The following is a 21,993-nucleotide window of genomic DNA, read 5'->3' as shown; positions in this document are numbered from 1 at the left end:
GCAGGTTCTTGGCAGGCCTTTTCAAAATTTATGGCAGGTGCAGGGCTGAGATTGGAATGCGGACATGGGCAAGGGGAGCCTGCGTGGAGAGGGCAAATGCTGAGCAATGTGCTCAGTATGATGATGTAGTTTTTAGGGACAGAGAGAGAAGGGCATGTCCATTCGGCTCCCAAGGAGGCACCGGCCTTACACCCGTCTCTACAAAAATTAGCTAGGTGTGCTGAGATGGACCTATAGTCCCAGCTACTTGGGGGGCTGAGGTGGGAAGATCACTGGAACCCGAGATTATGCCACTGCACTGCAGCCTGGGTGACAAAGTGAGACCCTGTCTCAAAAAAAAAAGACTAGACCTGGCCGGGCACGGTGGCTCACACCTATAATCCCAGCACTTTGGGAGGCCGAGGTGGGTGGATAATGAGGTCAAGAGATCGAGACCATCCTGGTCAACATGGTGAAACCCCGTCTCTACTAAAAATACAAAAAATTAGCTGGGCATGGTGGCTAGTGCCTGTAATCCCAGCTACTCACATGGCGGTGAGCCGAGATCGCACCATTGCACTCCATCCTGGGTAACAAGAGCAAAACTCCGTCTCAAAAAATAAATAAATAAAAATAAAATAATAATAATAAATAAAATCTGCCCTAATTGGCATTTTGCTGGGAATGAGAGTCCCTGACTGTCTTGGAAAGATCTCTAGTGACCCTTTTCATCTTATCTGAATGAGGGCAGTTCCCTCTGCAGTCCAATAACTTCAATGCCTGAACCCAGACAGTATAGCCGTGTTACAGGAAAGGTGGCCCAATCCAGACTCCCAGAGAGGTTTTCTGGATCTCTCACAAGAAATAATTTAGGGTGAGTCCACAGTGCAAAGCAAAAGCAAGTTTATTAAGAAAGCAGAGGAACAAAAGAATGGCTATTCCATAGTCAGAGCAGCCTCGAGGGTTGCTGTTGCCCATTTTTATGATTATTTCTTTTTTTCTTTCTTTCTTTTTTTTTTTTTTGATATGGAGTTTCGCTCTTGTTACCCAGGCTGGAGTGCAATGGCGCGATCTCGGCTCACCGCAACCTCCGCCTCCTGGGTTCAGCCAATTCTCCTGCCTCAGCCTCCTGAGTAGCTGGGATTACAGGCACGCACCACTATGCCCAGCTAATTTTTTGTATTTTTAGTAGAGACAGGGTTTCACCATGTTGACCAGGATGGTCTCGATCTCTTGACCTCATGATCCACCCGCCTTGGCCTCCCAAAGTGCTGAGATTACAGGTGTGAGCCACCGCGCCTGGCCTGATTATTTCTTGATGATATGCTAAACAAGGGGTGGCTTATTTATAAATGTCTCCCCTTTTTCTTTTTTAAAGACGAGGTTTCACCATGTTGGTCAGGCTGGTCTTGAACTCCCGACCTCAGGTGACCCGCCCACCTTGGCCTCCAAAGTGCTTGGATTACAAGCGTGAGCCACCGTGCACGACCTTTTTTTTTTTTTTTTTTTTTAGATGGGGTTTCACCATGATGGCCAGGCTGGTGTTGAACTCCTGACCTCAGGTGATCCACCCACCTCGGCCTCCCAAAATGCTAGGATTACAGGCATGAGCCACCATGCCCAGCCTATGTCTCCCCTTTTTAAACTATATAGGATAACTTCTCGATGTTTCTGTGGCATTCATAAACTGTCATGGCACCGGTGGGAGTGTAGCAGTGAGGTCAATCAAAGGTCACTCTGGCATCCATTTTGGTTTTGGTGGGTTTTGGCCGGCTTCTTTACGGCAGCCTGTTTTATCAGCAAGGTCTTTATGACCCATATTTTGTGTTGACCTCCTATTTCACAGGATAAGTCCTGTGCCTTAACCATCTGGGAATGTAGACCAATAGGTCTCAGCCTCATTTACCCAGCTCCTATTCAGGATGCAGTTGGTCTGGTTCACACGCCTCTGACAGCGGGATGACTCGCAGGCTGCACTCAGGCCTCACCTCATCTTTCATTAGTTGCTGTGAGAAGAAATCTCTTTCTTGGTTTTTAAATATGAAAACAAGACCTTGTTGTTCATGGTCTAAAGGAGAATACGTAGTGGATGTGAGGCCAGGCACCACCTGGGCTGTGTGAAGAAGGCATGGATTTGCTGTGTTATCATTTGTCCAACAAGCTGCTCGAGTTCCTGGATGGAATCATTACTCAGTTGCTGCATACTTGGAAACTTCTGAAGCAAAAGGAAGGCTTTAACTTTTCCAACTCCTGGAATCTGCTGCACATTTCAAAAAAGGAGTGGGCCAGGCGTGGTGGCTCAGGCCTGTAATCCCAGCACTATGGGAGGCCCAGGTGGGTGGATTACTTGAGATCAGGAGTTCAAGACCAGCCTGGACAAAATGGTGAAACCCCATCTCTACTAAAAATACAAAAATTATTGGAAGTGATGTTGGGAAAATAAAATATATTTTAAAAATTGTATTTAAATACAAGAATTAGTTGGGCATGCTGGCAGGTGCCTGTAATCCCAGCTACTCAGGAAGCTGAGTCAGGAGAATTGCTTGAACCTGGGAGATAAAGTATTGCTCACTCATATGAGTTCTTTCAACTACTACCCATAGATTACCAGAATTCCTAACCTGACCAAGCCTCTTTATGTAGCTATTTTCTGGCCACCGTATCAGCTTCAGTGACATAAAGAATGCAGAATCTGCTAAATAGGTAAAAATCTGGTGTCAGGCCATCCTGAGAAATGAGATTAATTTTCCTTTGCATCCCCTGCAGCAGCTGGGACCCATGCCATTTCTCAGTGGCCACAATGAGAGAAATGAAAGACAGAACTTGAACAGTCTCTCCTGTACACATCCCCGTATTCCAGAACTTAAGGCCTCTGGCAGGATCCTATCTGCAGAGTGTTCTTTCAAAGACTGAAATTATTTGCCAATGTCTTAGAAATAAGAAAGACCAGTTGGGTGTGGTGGCTCATGCTTGTAATCCCCACACTTTGGGAGACTGCGGTGTAAGGATCACTTTAGCCCAAGAATTTGAGACCAGCCTGAGCAACATAGCGAGACCCTGTCTCTATTTTTAAATTTAAAAAAATGATTTAATTTAAAAAAAGAAGAGAAACAAGGAAGACCTTTGAACTTTTTTTTTTTTTTTGAGACGGAGTTTCGCTCTCATTACCCAGGCTGGAGTGCAATGGCGTGATCTCCGCTCACCGCAACCTCCGCCTCCCGGGTTCAAGCAATTCTCCTGCCTCAGCCTCCTGAGTAGCTGGGACTACAGGCATGTGCCACCATGCCCAGCTAATTTTTTTTTTTTTGTATTTTTAGTAGAGATGGGATTTCACCATGTTGACCAGGATGGTCTCGATCTTTTGACCTCATAATCCACCTGCCTCGGCCTCCCAAAGGGCTGGGATTACAAGCGTGAACCACCGCACCCGGCACTTTTTTTTTTTTAAGTAGAGATGGGGCTTCACCATGTTGACCAGGATGGTCTCGATCTCTTGACCTTGTGATCCACCCACCTCGGCCTCCCAAAGTGCTGGGATTACAGGCGTGAGCCACCATACCCGGCCTGACCTCTGAGCTTTTGAAGAAGTGCAAGTAATTCACTATGGCTAACAAACAAGGGGCAAGGCTAACAGAGCTGGGGGTCAGGGTGATATACGCCTGTAATCCCAGCACTTCGGGAGGCTAAGGTGAGCTGATTGCTTGAGTTCAAGAGTTTGAGACCAGCCTGTAAACATTGCAAGACCCTGAGTCTACAAAAATAATAATAATAAATTAGCCAGGCATGGTGGTGCATGCCTGTATCCCAGTTACTTGGGAGGTTGAGGTGGGAGGATCACCCAAGCCCAGGAGGTGAAGGTTTCAGTAAGCCAAGATTGTGCCACTGCACTCCAGCTTGGGTAACAGAGTGAGAGCCTGTCTCAGAAAAAGAAAAAAATGATGAGGGGGCCAGCCTGGCCAACATAGTGAAATCCTGTCTCTACAAAATACAAAAATTAGCTGGGTGTGGTGGCATGCACCTGTAATCCCAGCTATTCAGGAGGCTAAGGCAGGAGAATCGCTTGAACCCAGAAGGCAGAGGTTGCAGTGAGCTAAGACCATACCATTGCACTCTAGCCTGGGTGACAGAGGGAGACTCCGACTCAAAAAAAAAAAAAAATGTAGGGGAGGGGGGCAAAGAAGATGGGGAAGCATGGATGAGAACTCGGGGGTCACTTAGGACTCTGTTAGAGCAATGACTGAACAGAGCTGAAGCCATGTGGAAAGAATGGAGGATGGATGGATTTGAAAGATATTAAGGAGGTAGGCTGCATGGGATTTTAGTGATAAAGGGTGTGGTGTGTGTGCTGCAACTCAAGTGAGGCAAAGAGAGAAACAGGAAAATGAGGATGATTCACCCATATTTCAACCATGTAACTTAGTAGATCATGGCCCCAGTTTAGCTGAGGATGGGGGTGCACTGTGCAGGAAGATGACAATTCTGTCTCAGACATGTCAAGCTATTAGGATTTAGCTTGCTCAACATTTTTCCACCTTTTTTCTTGTGCTTTTCCTGTACTACAGGTGGTGGAAAACAAAAAACTACATATTGAAGACTCTCCTACAGCTAGAGTTTGAATGTGATTTAGGTTCCAGCGACCATATATGCTAGAATGAGGCTTGAATTAAAAACCAAGCTCAGGGCTGGGTGTGGTGGTTCATGCCTGTAATCCAAGCACTTTGGAGGCCAAGGTGGGTGGATCCCCTGAAGTTGGGAGTTCAAGACCAGCCTGACCAACATGCTGAAACCCTGTCTTTAAAAAAAGAAAAAAAAAACCAAGCTCAGTGAGGAGAGCAGCAAGGAATGAGCATGTGATTCCCTGGTATGGACTATAGCACAGCCCGGGTGGTTCTCATGCCTCAGTGGTGATATCCCAATTTTAGAAGGTGGCCCCTAGATGGTGGAGAAGCAATAGAGTCCCTGGAGGCTCAAACTGGAGTGTTTCTTTAAGCGTTTCACCTTTCTGAGTCTGCTCTCTGTAATTAAAGCCTGTCTGACTCAAGGTGCCTATGGGATGACCAAACAATGATATGCTATTTCATATGCAGACTTAGAGCTCAGGACATAGATATGTGAAAGTAAATATAATTTAAAAGCTGTTGGGCTGTGCACAGTGGCTCACACCTGTAATCCCAGCACTTTGGAAGGCCAAGGCAGGCAGACCACTTGAGGCCAGGAGTTTGAGACCAGCCTGACCAACATGGTGAAACCCTATTTCTACTAAAAATGCAAAAATTAGCCAGGCATGGTGGTGCAGGCTGGTAGTCCTGGCTACTCAGGAGGCTGAGGCAGGAGAATTGCTTGAACACAGGAGGCAGAGGTTGCAGTGAGCCAACATCATGCCACTGAACTCCAGCCTGGGCAACAGAGCAAGACTCTGTCTCAAAAATAAATAAATAAATAAAGTCTGTTGGGGGCCAAGCTCAGTGGCTCACTCCTGTAATTCTACTACTTTGGGAGGCCACAGCAGTGGGGTGACTGAAGCTCAGGAGTTCAAGACCAGTCCAGGCAACATGGTGAAAACCTGTCTTTACAAAAAGTACAGAAAATTAGCTGGGTGTGGTGGCATGCCCTTGTAATCCCAGCTACTGGGAGAGCTGAGGTAGGAGGATTACTTGAGCCCAGGAGGTCAACACTGCAATGAGCCAAGATCATGCTGCCGCACTCCAGCCTGGGTGATAAAGTGAGGCCCTGTCTCAAAAAGAAAAAAAAAAAAAAAAGGCCAGGTGCAGTGGCTCACACCTGTAATCCCAGCACTTTGGGAGGCCGAGGTGGGTGGATCACAAGGTCAAGAGATCGAGACCATCCTGGCCAACATGGTGAAACCCCATCTCTACTAAAAATACAAAAATTAGCCAGGCATGGTGGTTGGTGCCTCTTACTCAGCTACTTGAACCGGGGAGGTGGAGTTTTCGGTGAGCCAAGATGACACCATTGCACATCAGCCTGGGCGACAGAGGGAGAGCTCTGTCTCAAAAAAAAAAAAAAAAAAAAAAAGCTATTGGAACCCCTCAAAACATTTAAACCTTGACAGAGATGAGACTGCTCTGAGCTACATATGGCTATAACATGTTTCTCAGATTATAGATTAACTCATTCTCTCATTTTTCTTGTCCTGTACAATGACTAGACAAAATTAAACAACCTCAGAGACAAAAACTCCTGCCTTCTTAACTAATGATCTTTGTTACAGATTAACTTTCCCTTTGTTGTTCTGCCTTGCTTAAACCAGATGACAGAAAATCCGTGACTATTACACCTCTGTAAAACAACAATGCAGGCCGGGCACGGTGGCTCACGCCTGTAATCCCAGCACTTTTGGAGGCTGAGGCGGGTGGATCACGAGGTCAAGAGATCGAGACCATCCTGGTCAACATGGTGAAACCCCGTCTCTACTAAAAAAATATAAAAATTAGCTGCGCCTGGTGGCACATGCCTGTAGTCCCAGCTACTCGGGAGGCTGAGGCAGGAGAATTGCTTGAACCCAGGAGACAGAGGCTGTGGTGAGCCGAGATCGTGCCACTGCACTCCAGCCTGGGTAACAAGAGCGAAACTCCATCTCAAAAAAAGAAAAAACACAACAAAAAAACCCCAAGGAAACAACTGCATGTACTCTCCCAAAAAGAAACCCTTTTATAGCCAATCAGATTGCGATAACTACGTGCCAAACTTGTGTTACAAAAAGTTGTAATCCTGCTAAAAGCTCCTGTGTCTCTGCCTATATAAATGAAACCTTAACTTCCTGACTTCACAAGGCTGACTTCCTTCTTTTGGATTTGATGTTTCCAGATGTGCCATCGTCACACTTTGCACTTGAATAAACTGTTTTGAAATTAGATCCTGACCCTTTTGATTATTTTAGATTGACAGATACAGGTTAAACTGAAGTATAGATCTGGGAGAATGAATCAATAGATGGTAAATGAAGACTTGGGAGTGGGCGAAGGAGAGGGAGAAAGTACAGTAAAAAGAGAGGTGGCTGGGTCAGAACCTTGAAAACCAGCACTGAACAGTAAATAAAAGAAGAAGAAGAAAAAGGAAGTGTTAAAGAACACTAGAGGGTGTTAAGAGGAATAAAAGGACTGTGATGTCATAGATGTCAAGAGGAGGGGATATTTCAAAAAGCAGGGACTGGTCAGCAGTGACTAATGCTTCAGAAAATATGAAAATAAGACTGAAATGTGTCTGTGTTATTCAGCAACAAAGAGGTTCTTGCATGACAGCTTTTCTTAGAATTGTGAGAAGATGGATGGGTGTGGTGGCTCATGCCTGTAATCCCAGTGCTTTGGGAGGCCTAGGTGGGTGGATCACATGAGATCAGCAGCTCAAGACCAGCCTGGCCAATATGGTGACACACCCATCTCTACTAAAATATCAAAATTAGCTGGTTATGGTGGCAGTTGCCTGTAATCCCAGTTACTCTGAGGCTGAGGCAGGAGAATTCCTTGAATCCGGGAGGTGGAGGTTCTAGTGAGCCGAGATCATGCCATTGTACTCCAGCCTGGGCAACAAAGCGAGACTCCCTCTCAAAAAAAAAAAAAAAAAAAAAAAGAATTGTGACAAGAGGCTGGGTGCAGTGGTTCATGACTGTAATTCCAATACTTTGAAAGGCTGAATGGGCAGAGGCTTAACTTCAGAGATGCTGTGGAGGACTAAAGATGACTGCATGTTTGTTTCTTGCCACTCTTCTCAGCAAAAGGTGGACTTCATTTCTCTTTCCCTTAAATTGGAACTGACCCTGTGGCTTATCTGGACCAACAGAACATGGTGGGAACTTCTGAGACTGAGCCTTAGGAGACGTGATGTTTCTTCACATGCTCTCTCAACCCATGCTTATGCTGTCAGAAGGCCAAATGAGGCCGGGCGCGGTGGTTCACCCTTGTAATCCCAGCACTTTGGGAGGCTGAGGTGGGTGGATCACCTGAGGTCAGGAGTTTCAGACTAGCCTGGCCAACATGGCAAAACTCTTTCTGTACTAAAAAATACAAACATTAGTCAGACGTGGTGGCACACACCTGTAGTCTCAGCTACTTGGCATGATAAGGTAGAAGAATCACTTGAACCTGGAAGGCAGAGGTTGCAGTGAGCTGAGATTGCACCACTGCACTTCAGCCTGGGTGGCAGAGGAAGACTCTGTCTCAAGAAAAAAACAAAAAAAGGGAAGCTCCAGTGAGTTGGTAGAGACACTACATGGAAGATAACTGATGCTTCTGCCAACAACCCTATTTGCTATTCCCAGTGGCAGCTAGCACTAACTATCCATTCAGCCATCCCTGCAGCCCAGCTAATGCTTTGTAAAGCAGAATTCCTGCCTAATCAACACACAAAATAAAGAAATGGAGTTTTACTCTGTTGCCAGGCTAGAGTGCAATTGCACCATCTCAACTCACTGCAACCTCTGCCTCCTGGGTTCACGTGATTCTGCTGCCTCAGTCTCCCAAGTAGCAGGGACTACAGGTGTGTGCCACCACGCCCTGCTAAGTTTTTGTATTTTAGTAGAGATGGCGTTTCACCATGCTGGCCAGGATGGTCTCGATCTCCTGACCTCGTGGCCCGCCCACCTTGGCCTCCCAAAGTGCTGGGATCACAGGCGTGAGCCACCACACCAGCTGCTGTTGTTTTTAATCACTAAGTTTTGGTGTAGTTTGTTAAATAGCACCATTCAGGGAGTTGAGGAGAAGGCTCTTCAAATGGAAAGGTATCAGTGATTCATGGTAACTTGTCAGTAAGGAGTATTTGAAAGACCAGCACTGTATCTCTACCTGTCACTGCTCTCAGCACAGCTCTGTCTGTCACTGTATTTGGCTGTTCTTGCATCACTCTAAAGAAATACCTCATCAGAGGCCAGGCATGATGGCTCACGCCTGTAATCCCAGCACTTTACTTTGGGAGCTGAGGCAGGCAGATCACCTGAGATCAGGGGTTTGAGACAAGCTTGGACAACATAGTGAAGCCTTCTCCCTACTAAAAATACAAAAATTAGCTGGGCGTGGTGGTGGGTGTCTGTAATCCCAGCTACTCAGGAGGTTGAGGCACAAGATTTGCTTGAACCTGGGAGGTGGAGGTTGCAGTGAGCTGAGATTGTACCACTGCACTCCAAGACTGGCTAATTTATAAACAAAATAGGTTTAATTGGCTTATGATGCCACAGGTTATACAAGAAGCATAGCAGTATCTGCTTCTGGGGAGACTTCAGGAAGCTTTTACTCATGTCTGAAGGCAAAGCAGGAGCAGGCTGTTCACACGGTGAAAGTAGGAGCACAGGGAGGCGGAAATGTACCACACACTTCTAAATGACCAGATCGGCTGGGTGAGGTGGCTCACACCTATAATCCCAGCACTTTGGGAAGCTGAGGTGGGTGGGTCACAAGGTCAAGAGATCAAGACCATCCTGGTCAACATGGTGAAACCCCATCTCTACTAAAAATACAAAAATTAGCTGGGTATGGTGTTGCACACCTGTAGTCCCAGCTACTCAGGAGGCTGAGGCAGGAGAATTGCTTGAACCCAGGAGGCGGAGGTTGTGGTGAGCCAAGATTGCACCATTGCACTCCAGCCTGGGTAACAAGAGCAAAACTCCATCTCAAAAAAAAAAAAAAAAAAGACCAGATCTCATGAGAAATGATGTGTGTGCCCATGCAAATCTCACCTTCAGTTGCCTCTTCCAGAATTCCCATGTGTCATGAGAGAGACTGAAGGGGAGTTAACCATATCATGGGGGCTGATCTTTCCCTTGGTATTCTCCTGGTAGTGAATAAGTCTCATGAGATCTGATGGGTTTATCAGGGGTTTCTGCTTTTGCTTTTTCCTCATTCTCTCTTGCTGCTGCCATGTAAGGAGTGCCTTTCTCCTCCCACTATGACTGAGGCTTCCCCAGCCATGTGAAACTGTAAGTTCAATTAAACCTCTTTTTCTTCCCAGTCTTGGATATGTCTTTATTAGCAGCATGAAAATGGAATAATACAGTAAATTGGTACCAATAGAATGGGGTGTTGCTGAAAAGAGACCTGAAAATGTGGAAGTGACTTTGGAACTGAGTAACAGACAGAGATTAGAACAGTTTGAAGGGTTCAAAAGAAGATAGAAAAATGTGGGAAAGTTTTAAACTTCCTAGAGACTTGTTGAATGGCTTTGCCCAAAATGCTAATAGCAATAGAGAGAATAAAATCCAGACTGGGTTGGGTGTGGTGGCTTATGCATGTAATCTCAGTACTTTGGGAGGTTGAGGTGGGTGGATCACGAGGTCAAGAGATTGAGATCATCCTGGACAACATGGTGAAACCCCATGTCCACTAAAAATGCAAACTTGGCTGGGCGCGGTGGCTCAAGCCTGTAATCCCAGCACTTTGGGAGGCCGAGGCGGGTGGATCACGAGGTCAAGAGATCGAGACCATCCTGGTCGACATGGTGAAACCCCGTCTCTACTAATACAAAAAATTAGCTGGGCACGGTGGCGCGTGCCTGTAATCCCAGCTACTCAGGAGGCTGAGGTGGGAGAATTGCCTGAACCCAGGAGGCGGAGGTTGCGGTGAGCCGAGATCGCGCCATTGCACTCCAGCCTGGGTATCAAGAGCGAAACTCCGTCTCAAAAAAAAAAAAAAAAAAAAATGCAAACTTAGCTGGATGTAGTGGCAGCCTCTTGTAGTCCCAGCTGCCCAGGAGGCTGAGGAAGGAGAATCACTTGAACCTAGGAGATGGAGGTTACGGTGAGCTGAGATCGTGCCTTTGTATTCAAGCCTGGTGAAGAGCTAGACTCCATCTCAAAAAAAAAAAAAAAAAATCCAGCTGGGTGATCTCAGATGAAGATGAGGAATTTGTTGGAACTGGAGCAAAGGTAACTCTTGTTGTTTTAGCAAAGAGACTGGTGGCATTTTGCCCCTGCCCTAGAGATTTGTGGAAATTTAAATTTGAGAGAGATGATTTAGGGCATCTAGTGGAAGAAATTTCTAAGCAGCAGAGCATTCAAGAAGTGACTTGGGTGCTGTCAAAGGCATTCAGTTTTATAAGGGAAGCAGTGCATAAAAGTTTGGAAAATTTGCATCCTGACTATGCAATAGAAAAGAAAAACCCATTTTCTGGGGAGAAAATCAAGCCGGCTGCAGAAATTTGCATAAGTAGCAAGGAACCTAATATCAGTCCCCAAGACCATGGGGAAAATGTCTCCAGGCCATGTCAGAGACCTTCACAGCAGCCCTTTTCATCACAGGCACAGAGGCCCAGGAGGAAAAAGGGGTTTTGTGGTCTGGGTCCAGGGATCCCATGCTGTGTGCTACCTAGGAACTTGGTGCCCTGTGTCTCAGCCACTCCAGCTGTGGCTGAAAGAGGCCAACATACAGCTTGGACTGTGACTTCAGAGGGTGGAAGCCCTAAGCCTTGGTGGCTTCCATGTGGTATTCAGCCTGTGGGTGCACAGAAGACAAGAATGGAGGTTTGGGAACCTCTGCCTAGATTTTAGAAGATGTATGAAAATGCCTGGATGCCCACATAGCTTGCTGCAGGGGCAGGGCCCTCATGGAGAACCTCTTCTAGGGCAGTGCAGAAGGGAAATGTGGGTTTTGTAGCCCCCACGCAGAGTCCCTACCGGGGCATTGCCTAGTGGAGCTGTGGGAAGAGGGCCACCATCCTCCAGACCCCAGAATGGTAGATCCACTGGCAGCTTGCACTGAGAGCCTGGAAAAGCTGCAGACACTCAATGCCAGCCAGTGAAAGCAGCCAGGAGGGAGAGTGTACCCTGCAAAGCCACAGAGAAGGAGCTGCCCAAGACCATGGGAGCCCACCTCTTGCATCATTGTGACTTGGATGTGAGACCTGGAGTCAAAGGAGATCATTTTGGAGCTTTAAAATTTGACTGCCCACTGGATTTCAGACTTGCATGGGCCCTGTAACCCCTTTGTCTTGGCCAATTTTTCCCATTTGGATCAGCTGTATTTACCCAATACCCAATACCTCCCATTGTATCTAGGAATTAAGTAGCTTGCTTCTGATTTTAAAGGTTCATAGGTGGAAGGCACTTGTCTTGGCTCAGATGAAATTTTGGACTGTGGACTTTGGGGTTAATGCTGAAATGAGTTAAGACTTTGGGGAACTCTTGGGAAGGCATGATTGGTTTTGAAATGGACATGAGATTTGGAGAGGCCAGGGATGGAATGATATGGTTTGGCTGTATCCCCACCCAAATCTCAAGTTGGGTGAATTCCCACATGTTAAGGGAGGGACCCAGAGGGAGGTAATTGAATCATGGGGCCTTGATTCCTTCTCACTCTCCATGTCTCTTCCTTCTCTCCTATCCCTTCTCCGATATCCCTTCTTTTTTCTTTTCTTTTCTTTTTTTTTTTTTTGAGATGGAGTTTCACTCTTGTTACCCAGGATGGAGTGCAATGGCACTATCTCAGCTCACTGCAACCTCCGCCTCCTGGGTTCAGGCAATTCTCCCACCTCAGCCTCCTGAGTAGCTGGGATTACAGGCATGTGCCACCATGCCCAGCTAATTTTCTGTATTTTTAGTAGAGACGGGGTTTCACCATGTTGACCAGGATGGTCTCAATCTCTTGACCTCGTGATCCACCCACCTCAGCCTCCCAAAGTGCTGGGATTACAGGTGTCAGCCACCGTGCCTGGCCCTCTTTTTTTCATCTTCTTCCTTTCTTTTCTGTCTACTTTCCTATGATGTATTAATTTTCAAAGAAGGTATATAATTTATGCAGCATAATCATACTGTACTTATTTTTTAGCTAGCATAGCCTAATATGTGATAAATGCTCCATAAATATTAGCTATTATTACTAATTTACATTAATATTTAATATATGAGGTAATTTATAGTGTTTCATCTTAATATAACTGTATTGATACTATATCATATTATTATATATTGCTATGGTTTAGATATGGTTTGGTCCCTCCAAATCTCGTGTTGAAATTTGACTCCCAATGTTGGAGGTGGACCTAGTGGGGGGTGCTTGGATCATGGGGTAAGTAAGATGCCTCATACATGGCTTGGTGTTCTCCCCATAGTAATCAGTGAGTTCTCATTCCATTAGTTATTGTGAGAGCTGGTTGTTAAAAAGAGCCTGGCTCCTTCTTCCCCTCTCTCTTGCTTCCTTCCTCTCTTGCCATGTGATATCTGCATACACCAGCTCCCCTTCCCCTTCAGCCATGGGTGAAAGAAGCCTGAGTCCCTTGCCAGAAACAGATGCTGGCACCACGCTTCTTGCACAGCCTGCAGAACCATGAGCCAAATACACCTCTTTTCTTTATAAATTACCCAGGCTTGGGTACGCCTTTACAGCAACACAAATGGACTAAGGCATATACTATATATAGTTACAAATATATAAATATTAAATTTATATAATAGATAAAAATAATCCTATATTATAGTTATACAACATATTAGTTATCTATCTAGTTCAAAGTTTAACAGCTTAAAACAAAAAACATTTATTTTCCTAACATTTCTGTTGATTAGGACGACTTAGCTGGGTACCTCTGGCTCAGAGTATCTCACAAGGCTGTCATCGAGGTGTTAGCTGGTGCTGTCATCATCTCAGGGCCCAGCTGAGAGAAGATCCACTTCCAAGTTTATGCACGTGGCTTTTGGCAGGTCCTGGGGTGCTGGCTGTTGGCTACAGACATCAGTGCCTTGCCACATGGCATCTCAATAGAGCAGCTCACAGCATGGCAGCTGGCTTTGTTCAGAGCAAATAAGAAAGCAGGCTGGGCATGGTGGCTCACACCTGAAATCCCAGCACTTCGGGAGGCTGAGGCAGGTGGATCAGGATATTAGGACATTGAAACCATATTGACTAACACGGTGAAACCCCACCTCTACTAAAAATACAAAATTAGCTGGGTGTGGTGGTGTGTATCTGTAATCCCAGCTACTTCAGAGGCTGAGGCAGGAGAATCGTTTGAACCAGGGAGTTGGAGGTTGTGGTGAGCCGAGATCGCACCACTGCACTCCAGCCTGGCAACAGAGTGAGACTCCGTCTTAAAAAAAAAAAAAAAAAGGGCCAGACGTGATGGCTCATGCCTGTAATCCAAGCACTTTGGAGGCCAAAGTGGGCAGATCACCTGAGGTTGGGAATTCAAGACCAGCCTGACCAACATGGTGAAACCCCGTCTTTAAAAAAAAATAAAAAGAAAGAAAAGAAAAAGAAAGCAGGAGAGCAAGAGGGAGCCTCAAAAACAGAAACTAGAGTCTTCCTGTCACATAATCTGGGAAGTCACACCCCATCACAACTGCTATGGTCTATTTGCCAGTAGTCCCGAAGGTCAGACCAAACTCAAGCGGGGAGCATCACACAGGGGATGAAGAACAAGAGGTGGGAGGCCAGGCATGGTGGCTCACCCTGTAATCCCAGCACTTTGGGAGGCCAAGGTGGGGCAAATCACTTGAGCTCAGGAGTTCAAGACCAGCCTGGCCAACATGGTAAAATCCCGTCTCTGCTAAAAATACAAAAATTAGCTGGGTGTGGTAGCTGGTGCCTGTAATCTCAGCTACTCAGGAGGCTGAGGCAGGAGAATTGTTTGAACCTGGGAGTTGGAGGTTGCAGTGAGCCAACATCGCGCCACTGCACTCCAGCCTGTTTTTGTTTTTTTTTTTTTTTTGAGACGGAGTTTCGCTCTTGTTACCCAGGCTGGAGTGCAATTGCGCGATCTCGGCTCACTGCAACCTCTGCCTCCCGGGTTCAAGCAATTCTCCTGCCTCAGCCTCCTCAGTAGCTGGGACTACAGGCATGAGTCACCATGCCCACCTGATTTTTGTATTTTTAGTAGAGACGGGGTTTCACCATGTTGACCAGGACGGTCTCGATCTCTTGACCTCGTGATCCATCCACCTCGGCCTCCCAAAGTGCTGGGATTACAGGTGTGAGCCACCGCACCTGGCAAGACTCGATCTCTCAAAATAGTTTTTTTCTTTCCTTGGACTATTATGCCCAGAGACTCGATCTCAAAAACAAAACTAAACAAAACAAAACAGGAGGTGGGGATCATTGTGGCTCTCTTACAAGCTGCCTAGTATTAATACATATAACCTATGAAACTATGTGTTTATTTTATAGATGTACTTAATTACATAAGCTATTATTCGTTATTAATTATATACATTGAACTTTTCTTTTTTAAACCATATATTTTTTTTATTTTGGCAGGTAGAATGAAAAGATGGATGAATTTCTTTCTTTTTTTTTTTTTTTAAGACAGGGTTTCACTATATTGGTCCAGCTGGTCTCGAACTCTGAACCTCAGGTGATCCACCTGCCTCGGCCTCCCAAAGTGCTGGGATTACAGGCGTGAGCCACCACTCCCAGCCAATGAATGAATTTCTAGAACTTGTCCTATTTTGTTTGTCTGTAGCCAGTTTTATTCTTTGATTTAAATCTTTTTTTCTGTCGGTTCAGGAAATTGAGCAGAATCTTAAACCTGGATCAAACATTTTCCATTTGCATGGTCAAGAAAGTATGACTGTATGTGGCCAGGCATGGTGGCTGATGCCTGTAATCCCAGCACTTTGGGAGGCCGAGGCGGGTGGATCATGAGGTCAAGAGATCGAGACAATCCTGGTCAACATGGTGAAACCCCGTCTCTACTAAAAATACAAAAAATTAGCTGGGCACGGTGGTGTGTGCCTGTAGTCCCAGCTACTGAGGAGGCTGAGGCAGGAGAATTGTCTGAACCCAGAAGGTGGAGGTTGCGGTGAGCCGAAATCGCACCATTGCACTCCAGCCTGAGTAACAAGAGTGAAACTCCGTCTCAAAAAAAAAAAAAGAAAGAAAGAATGACTGTAACAGCATAAGACCGACTACCAGTGCCATCAAAAAATTTACACAAAGCAAAATGATGAGACAGAAGCACTAATTATTGTAGATATAAGTTGTATATGTTTTACATGCAATAACTTTTACAGTCTTACTGACAAAATTCCTTTATTTTAAGACTAGCAGGGGGCTGGGGCAGTGGCTCATGCCTGTAATCTCAGCACACTGGGAGGCCGAGGCGGGCAGATCACAAAGTCAAGAGATTGAGACCATCCTGGCCAACATGGTGAAACCCCGTCTCTACTAAAAATACAAAAATTAGTTGGGCGTGGTGGCTCATGCCTGTAATACCAGCTATTCAGGAGGCTGAGGCAGCAGAATCACTTGAACTGGGGAGGGAGGTTGCAGTGAGCCAAGATCGCACCACTGCATTCCAGCCCAGCGACAGAGTGAGACTCCGTCTCAAAAAAAAACAAAAAGACTAGCTGTTGCCACATTTTTCTGATTTGGAGGAGTCTGTTCCTTTTTGCTCTCTTTCCCCAATATTACTTCAGTATTTCTTGTTCTGCTTGCTGAACTCCATGTATGCTCTCAAATTGCTTACTTCCCTAAAACTTTATCCTCTACCCCCTCGCATTTGACTAAGTTTTTAAATGTTAGTATTTCAGAAATAGTAAGTTCCTATTTCAAGTCTTCATCTCAATTCAATTGAATTGACCACATTTAGATAGGTTTTTTTTTTTTTTTTTTTTTTTTTTTTTTTTTTTTGAGGCAGGGTTTCACTCTGTTGCCCAGGCTGGAGTGTAGTGGCATAGTCATAGCTCACTGCAGCCTAGACCTCCTGGGTTCAAGTGATCCTCCCACCTTAGCCTCCTCAGTAGCTGGGACCACAGCATATGCCACCACACCTGACTAATGAAAACAATTTTTGCTGGGCGCGGTGGCTCACGCCTGTAATTCCAACACTTTGGGAGACTGAGGTAGGTGGATCACCTGAGGTCAGGAGTTCAAGACTAGCCTGGCCAATGTGGTGAAACCCCGTCTGTACTAAAAAATACAAAAATTAAGTCAGGTGCAGTGGCTCATGCCTATGATCCCAGCACTTTGGGAGGCTGAGGTATGAGGATCACGAGGTCAGGAGTTCAAGACCAGTGTGACCAACATGGTGAAACCCTGTTTCTACTAAAAATACAAAAAATTATCTGGGTGTGGTGGCATGTGCCTGTAATCCTAGCTACTCAGGAGGCTGAGACAGGAGAATCGCTTGAACCCAGGAGGTGGAGGCTGCAGTGAGCTGCGATTGCCCCATTGCACTCCAGCCTGGGCAACAAGAGCGAAACTCAGTCTCAAAAAAACAAAAACAAAAATCAGCCAGGCATGGTGGTGGGCACCTGTAATCTCAGTTACGTGGGAGGCTAAGGCAGGAGAATCACTTGAACCCTGGAGGTGGAGGTTGCAGTGAGCTGAGATTGTGCATTGCACTCCAGCCTGGGTGACAGAGTGAAACGTCATCTCAAAAGAAAAAAACCTTTTATTTGTTGTTTTTTTTTTTTGTAGAGACAGGGTCTTGCCATGTTGCCCAGGCTGCAAATTTTGAGTTTTAATATGCTAACCATTATGTGAGCTAAAGAAGAGTAAGACAGCATCTGCCATCAAGAAACACTCAGCCTAGGCTGGGGGCATTGGCTCATGCTTATAATCCCAGCACTTTGAGAGGCCAAGGCAGACAGATCACTTGAGCCAGCCTGGGCAGCACAGTGAGACCCTGTTTCTATAAAAAATAAAAAAATAAGAAAAAGAAACACAACCTCACAGGGATTAAAGATATGTAAAAGAGTTTAATAAAGTGGATTATGTAAATACACAAATAAAACCTGGTTTCATAGAGGGAATGATGAACTCTTCAGAAGCAGAGGGGACCAGGAAGTTTCTGGCAGGAAGCCACATCTAGGCTGGATTTTGATGGACAAACAAGTGTTCCCTAGCCTATATTTTCTAAGCACATACGTATTTTGGCATCTAAGTCCATCTTTTGTGTTTGGCTGTTACTACTGCATTGCTTCATTCCTCTACACACACCACTCCCTCTCCCTGCTCTCCCTGCCTCATATAACCCTCCCCCTTTCTTTTCTTTCCTTTTATGGGGAATTTTTTTGTGTGTGTGTTTAGCTCCTGGATTTAATTTAGTTGGATGGGACTATAGTAATAACGTTTCCATACATTTGCCCAGAGGCCTTTAGCTAATGGGTGTATTCTTTACAGGCTGATAAACAGATTAATAAAGCCAGCCTGACATCTCACATCTCTGCCTCTCTCCTCTTCCTTTGCACTTTGCCCATCATTCACAGACGTTTTATAAAAACTAAAGTTTTCCTGGGTAACTCAAACATAGATTGCTGTCATTAAGTCACTCCTACACCTGCCAGTCAATCCCACGAGGGCTTTCTTTTTGCTGGAGAATGTGTTGTCTACCCTCAGGAGATCCATCCTACGTGGGATGGAAGTATGGACTGCTACCCAGTAAGTAAAAAAGAACCCCAGAAAATTATGGACTTGTAACTCTGGGTAGCATTTGCTCATTTCTGACCATTGGTGCTGATTTATTAAATGATCAATTAATGTACAATGGAACAGAGGCTGACCAAATCACCCGGAGAAAAGCAAATCTGAAGATCTGTAAGCCTGGGGATCCAAATCCAGGCTCTGAAAACAAATGTGAAACTGTAGTAGAATAAAGGGCCCACCATAGTTGCCATGAAAAAGTTAACTAACCTTGGCCAGGTGTGGTGGCTCACACCTGTAATCCCAGCACTTTGGGGAGCCAAGGTGGGTAGATCACTTGAGGTGAGGAGTTTGAAACCAGCCAGACCAACATGGTAAAACCCCCTCTCTACTAAAAATACAAAAATTAGCCGGGTGTGGTGGCGGGTGCCTGTAATCTCAGTTACTAGGGAGGGCAAACCGGGAGAATCACTTGAACCCAGGAGGTGAAGGTTGCAGTGAGGCAAGTTCCTGCCACTACACTCCAGCTTGGGGGACAGAGTGAGACTCCATCCCAAAAAAAAAAAAGAAAAAGAAATTAACCAACCTTGAAACGAACTGCATTCTTTTTTTTTTTTTTTTGAGATGGAGTCTCGCTTTGTTGCCAGGCTGGGGTGCAGTGGCACAATCTCGGCTCACTGCAACCTCTGGCTCAGAGGTTCAAGCAATTCTCCTGCCTCAGCCTCCCAAGTAGCTGAGACTATAGGTGCCCACCACCACGCCCAGTGAATTTTTGTATTTTAAATAGAGACAGGGTTTCACTATGTTGGCCAGGATGGTCTCGATCTCCTGACCTCGTGATCCACTTGCCTCGGCCTCCCAAAGTGCTGGGATTACAGGCGTGAGCCACCATGCCTGGCCACAAACTACATTCTTTTTTTTTTTTTTTTGAGATGGAGTTTCGCTCTTGTTAACCCAGGCTGGAGTGCAATGGCGCGATCTTGGCTCACCGCAACCTCCGCCTCCTGGGTTCAGGCAATTCTCCTGCCTCAGCCTCCTGAGTAGCTGGGACTACAGGCGTGCACCACCGTGCCCAGGTAATTTTTATATTTTTAGTAGAGATAGGGTTTCACCATGCTGACCAGGATGGTCTTGATCTCTTGACCTTGTGATCCACCTGTCTCAGCCTCCCAAAGTGCTGGGATTATAGGCGTGAGCCACCGTGCCCGGCCACAAACTACATTCTTAAACGTCTTGAAAACCCAACAACAAAATATGGTTGCCCTGCTTTTCTGCCAGTTCCTGCCTCACCACCTCTCCTTTCCTTCTAGGATGCTACTCTCTGCCTATTCTCTTCTTTAGCCCTGCTCTGAGCGCTCTGTTCCTATTTTCACTGCCCCAACTCCAGATTACCTCCTACACCCCCAGGAAAATGCCCCTCCCACTGCCTGGGGAGGCTCTCCTCTAGCCAGGCCAGAACGTTGAGGTCATTGCTCTCCCCGCCAAATGACTGGCCTGAGTCTAGCTCTGCATCTGCCTGAGCTTCATGGAAAACTTGATTGTTGCTCTAGGCTCTCCATTCTGTGTCCTGCCTTAGCTATGTCCTGCTTTGCATCTGCTTTTTTGTTTCTTCTCCCCTTCTCCCCATACCCTTTTCTTTCCCTGACTCTCCCTAGACTAAAATCACATCTGTTTTCTAGCCTCAGCCCCGACATTGTGGAGCAGATGGGAGAGAAGCAAGTTCTGGGCAGGAAAATCAGGAAGAGCTGGGCATAGCACTCAGCTTGTTCTGGGGACTGACCAGATTCCATGTGTCTCAGAGATGTAGCACTTACAGCTCCCTTGGAGGTCCCAGAGGTGCTTACAAAGTGCAATTTGCTTATTTCTTTTTCTTTTTCTTTTTTTTTTGAGTCAGAATTTCGCTCTTGTTACCCATGCTGGAGTGCAATGGTGCAATCTTGGCTCACCGCAACCTCGGCCTCCTGGGTTCAAGCAATTCCCCTGCCTCAGCCTCCCGAGTAGCTGGGACTACAGGTGTGCACCACTGTGCCCAGCTAATTTTTGTATTTTTAGTAGAGACAGGGTTTCACCTTGTTGACCAGAAGGGTCTAGATCTATTGACCTCATGATCCACACGCCTCGGCCTCCCAAAGTGCTGGGATTACAGGCGTGAGCCACCACACCCAGCCAGAACCTTATATATTTCTATGGCATACAAGGTCCATTATTCCTCAGACTTGATTTTCTGTAATTCAAGTTTGCTCTTGAATCCAAAGCGGGAATGCTTTAGTGGTTTAACCACTAGAGTCTCAATGAATAAGAACAAATACAAAGTGTTTAAAATTCCTGGATCAAGCCTGAGCAACATGGAAAAAATCCTGTCTCTACAAAAAATAAAAATAAATTGGCCTGGCATGGTGGCATACACCTGTAGTCCCAGTGACAGGAGGCTGAGGCAGGAGGATCGCTTGAGTCCAGGAGTTCAAGCCTGCAGTGAACCATGATCATGCCACTGTACTCCTGTCTGGGCAACAGACCAAGACCCTATCTTAAAAAAAAAATTCCTGGATCAGAGAAAGTGTTACCTACACATTACATGATCTAAGGAAAAATATTGATAGAATATAAGGCAAACACAATAACCTTGCTTTTCAATTTTCTTTGGGCATCTGATTGCATTTTATCCTTAATATCCCAGAAACCAAGATTCTTAGGTAAGCTGAAACAAAGCCAAAATACAGAGTAAGGCTAGCACTCCTCTCATGGAACTTCTCTACATTTGAAAATGATTTGGAGAGTTCTGGGCCGGGCACGGTGGCTCACACCTGTAATCCCAGCACTTTCTTTTTAACAACGGGGTTTCACCATGTTGGTCAGGCTGGTCTTGAACCTGCAACCTCAGGTAATCCACCCACCTTGGCCTCCAAAGTGCTTGGATTACAGGCATGAGCCACCATGCCTCGCCCAATCCCAGCACTTTGGGAGGCCAAGGCAGGTGGATCACAAGGTCAAGAGATCGAGACCATCCTGGTCAACATGGTGAAACCCCGTCTCTACTAAAAATACAAAAAAATTAGCTGGGCATGGTGGTGCACACCTGTAGTCCCAGATACTCAGGAGGCTGAGGCAGGAGAATTGCCTGAACCCAGGAGACAGAGGTTGCGGTGAGCTGAGATCATGCCATTGCACTCCAGACTGGGTAACAAGAGCGAAACTCAGTTTCAAAAAAAAAAAAGAAAATGATTTGGAGAGTTCTGAAAATGTCCTCATCTTTTTATAACTTTAAGATGGCCAGCCTTCCTCTTGGACAAAACTCATATGGCATCTGTGTTTTCTTGGTTGTGAGAATGCATAGGATATTCCCAGGGGAAAAAAACAGGAAGAGTCTAAATGTGTAGGTCAAGAAGAGACAGAGATGAAAAAGAAATACGGATATAAAAAGGAATTTCTTAGTGTTGACGAGATGAATACTGAAAAAGAAAGTGAAAAAGAGGGATTGTTGGAAATAGATGTTGGAAATAGATGCTCAGTGCTGCAAAGAAAAATTAGCACTGAGACAAAGGATCTTTCAGCAAAGTAATTTTTACCTCCTGGACTGTAGGAAGGGTACTCTCACTAGCCATCATGCTACGAGAGTACAAAGAACAAAGGGAAACCCACAAATGTATTTCTTACACATTTAGGGTCGTCTTTACTGCTGTGTCTGATCTCTGTTGGCTGGAGTCAGACTCAC

This window comes from Aotus nancymaae, unplaced genomic scaffold, assembly GCF_030222135.1.
Source record: "Aotus nancymaae isolate 86718 unplaced genomic scaffold, 86718_ANA_hifiasm-v0.15.2.pri h1tg000267l, whole genome shotgun sequence".
Lineage (NCBI taxonomy): Eukaryota > Metazoa > Chordata > Mammalia > Primates > Aotidae > Aotus > Aotus nancymaae.
This window is presented reverse-complemented; position numbering follows the sequence as displayed.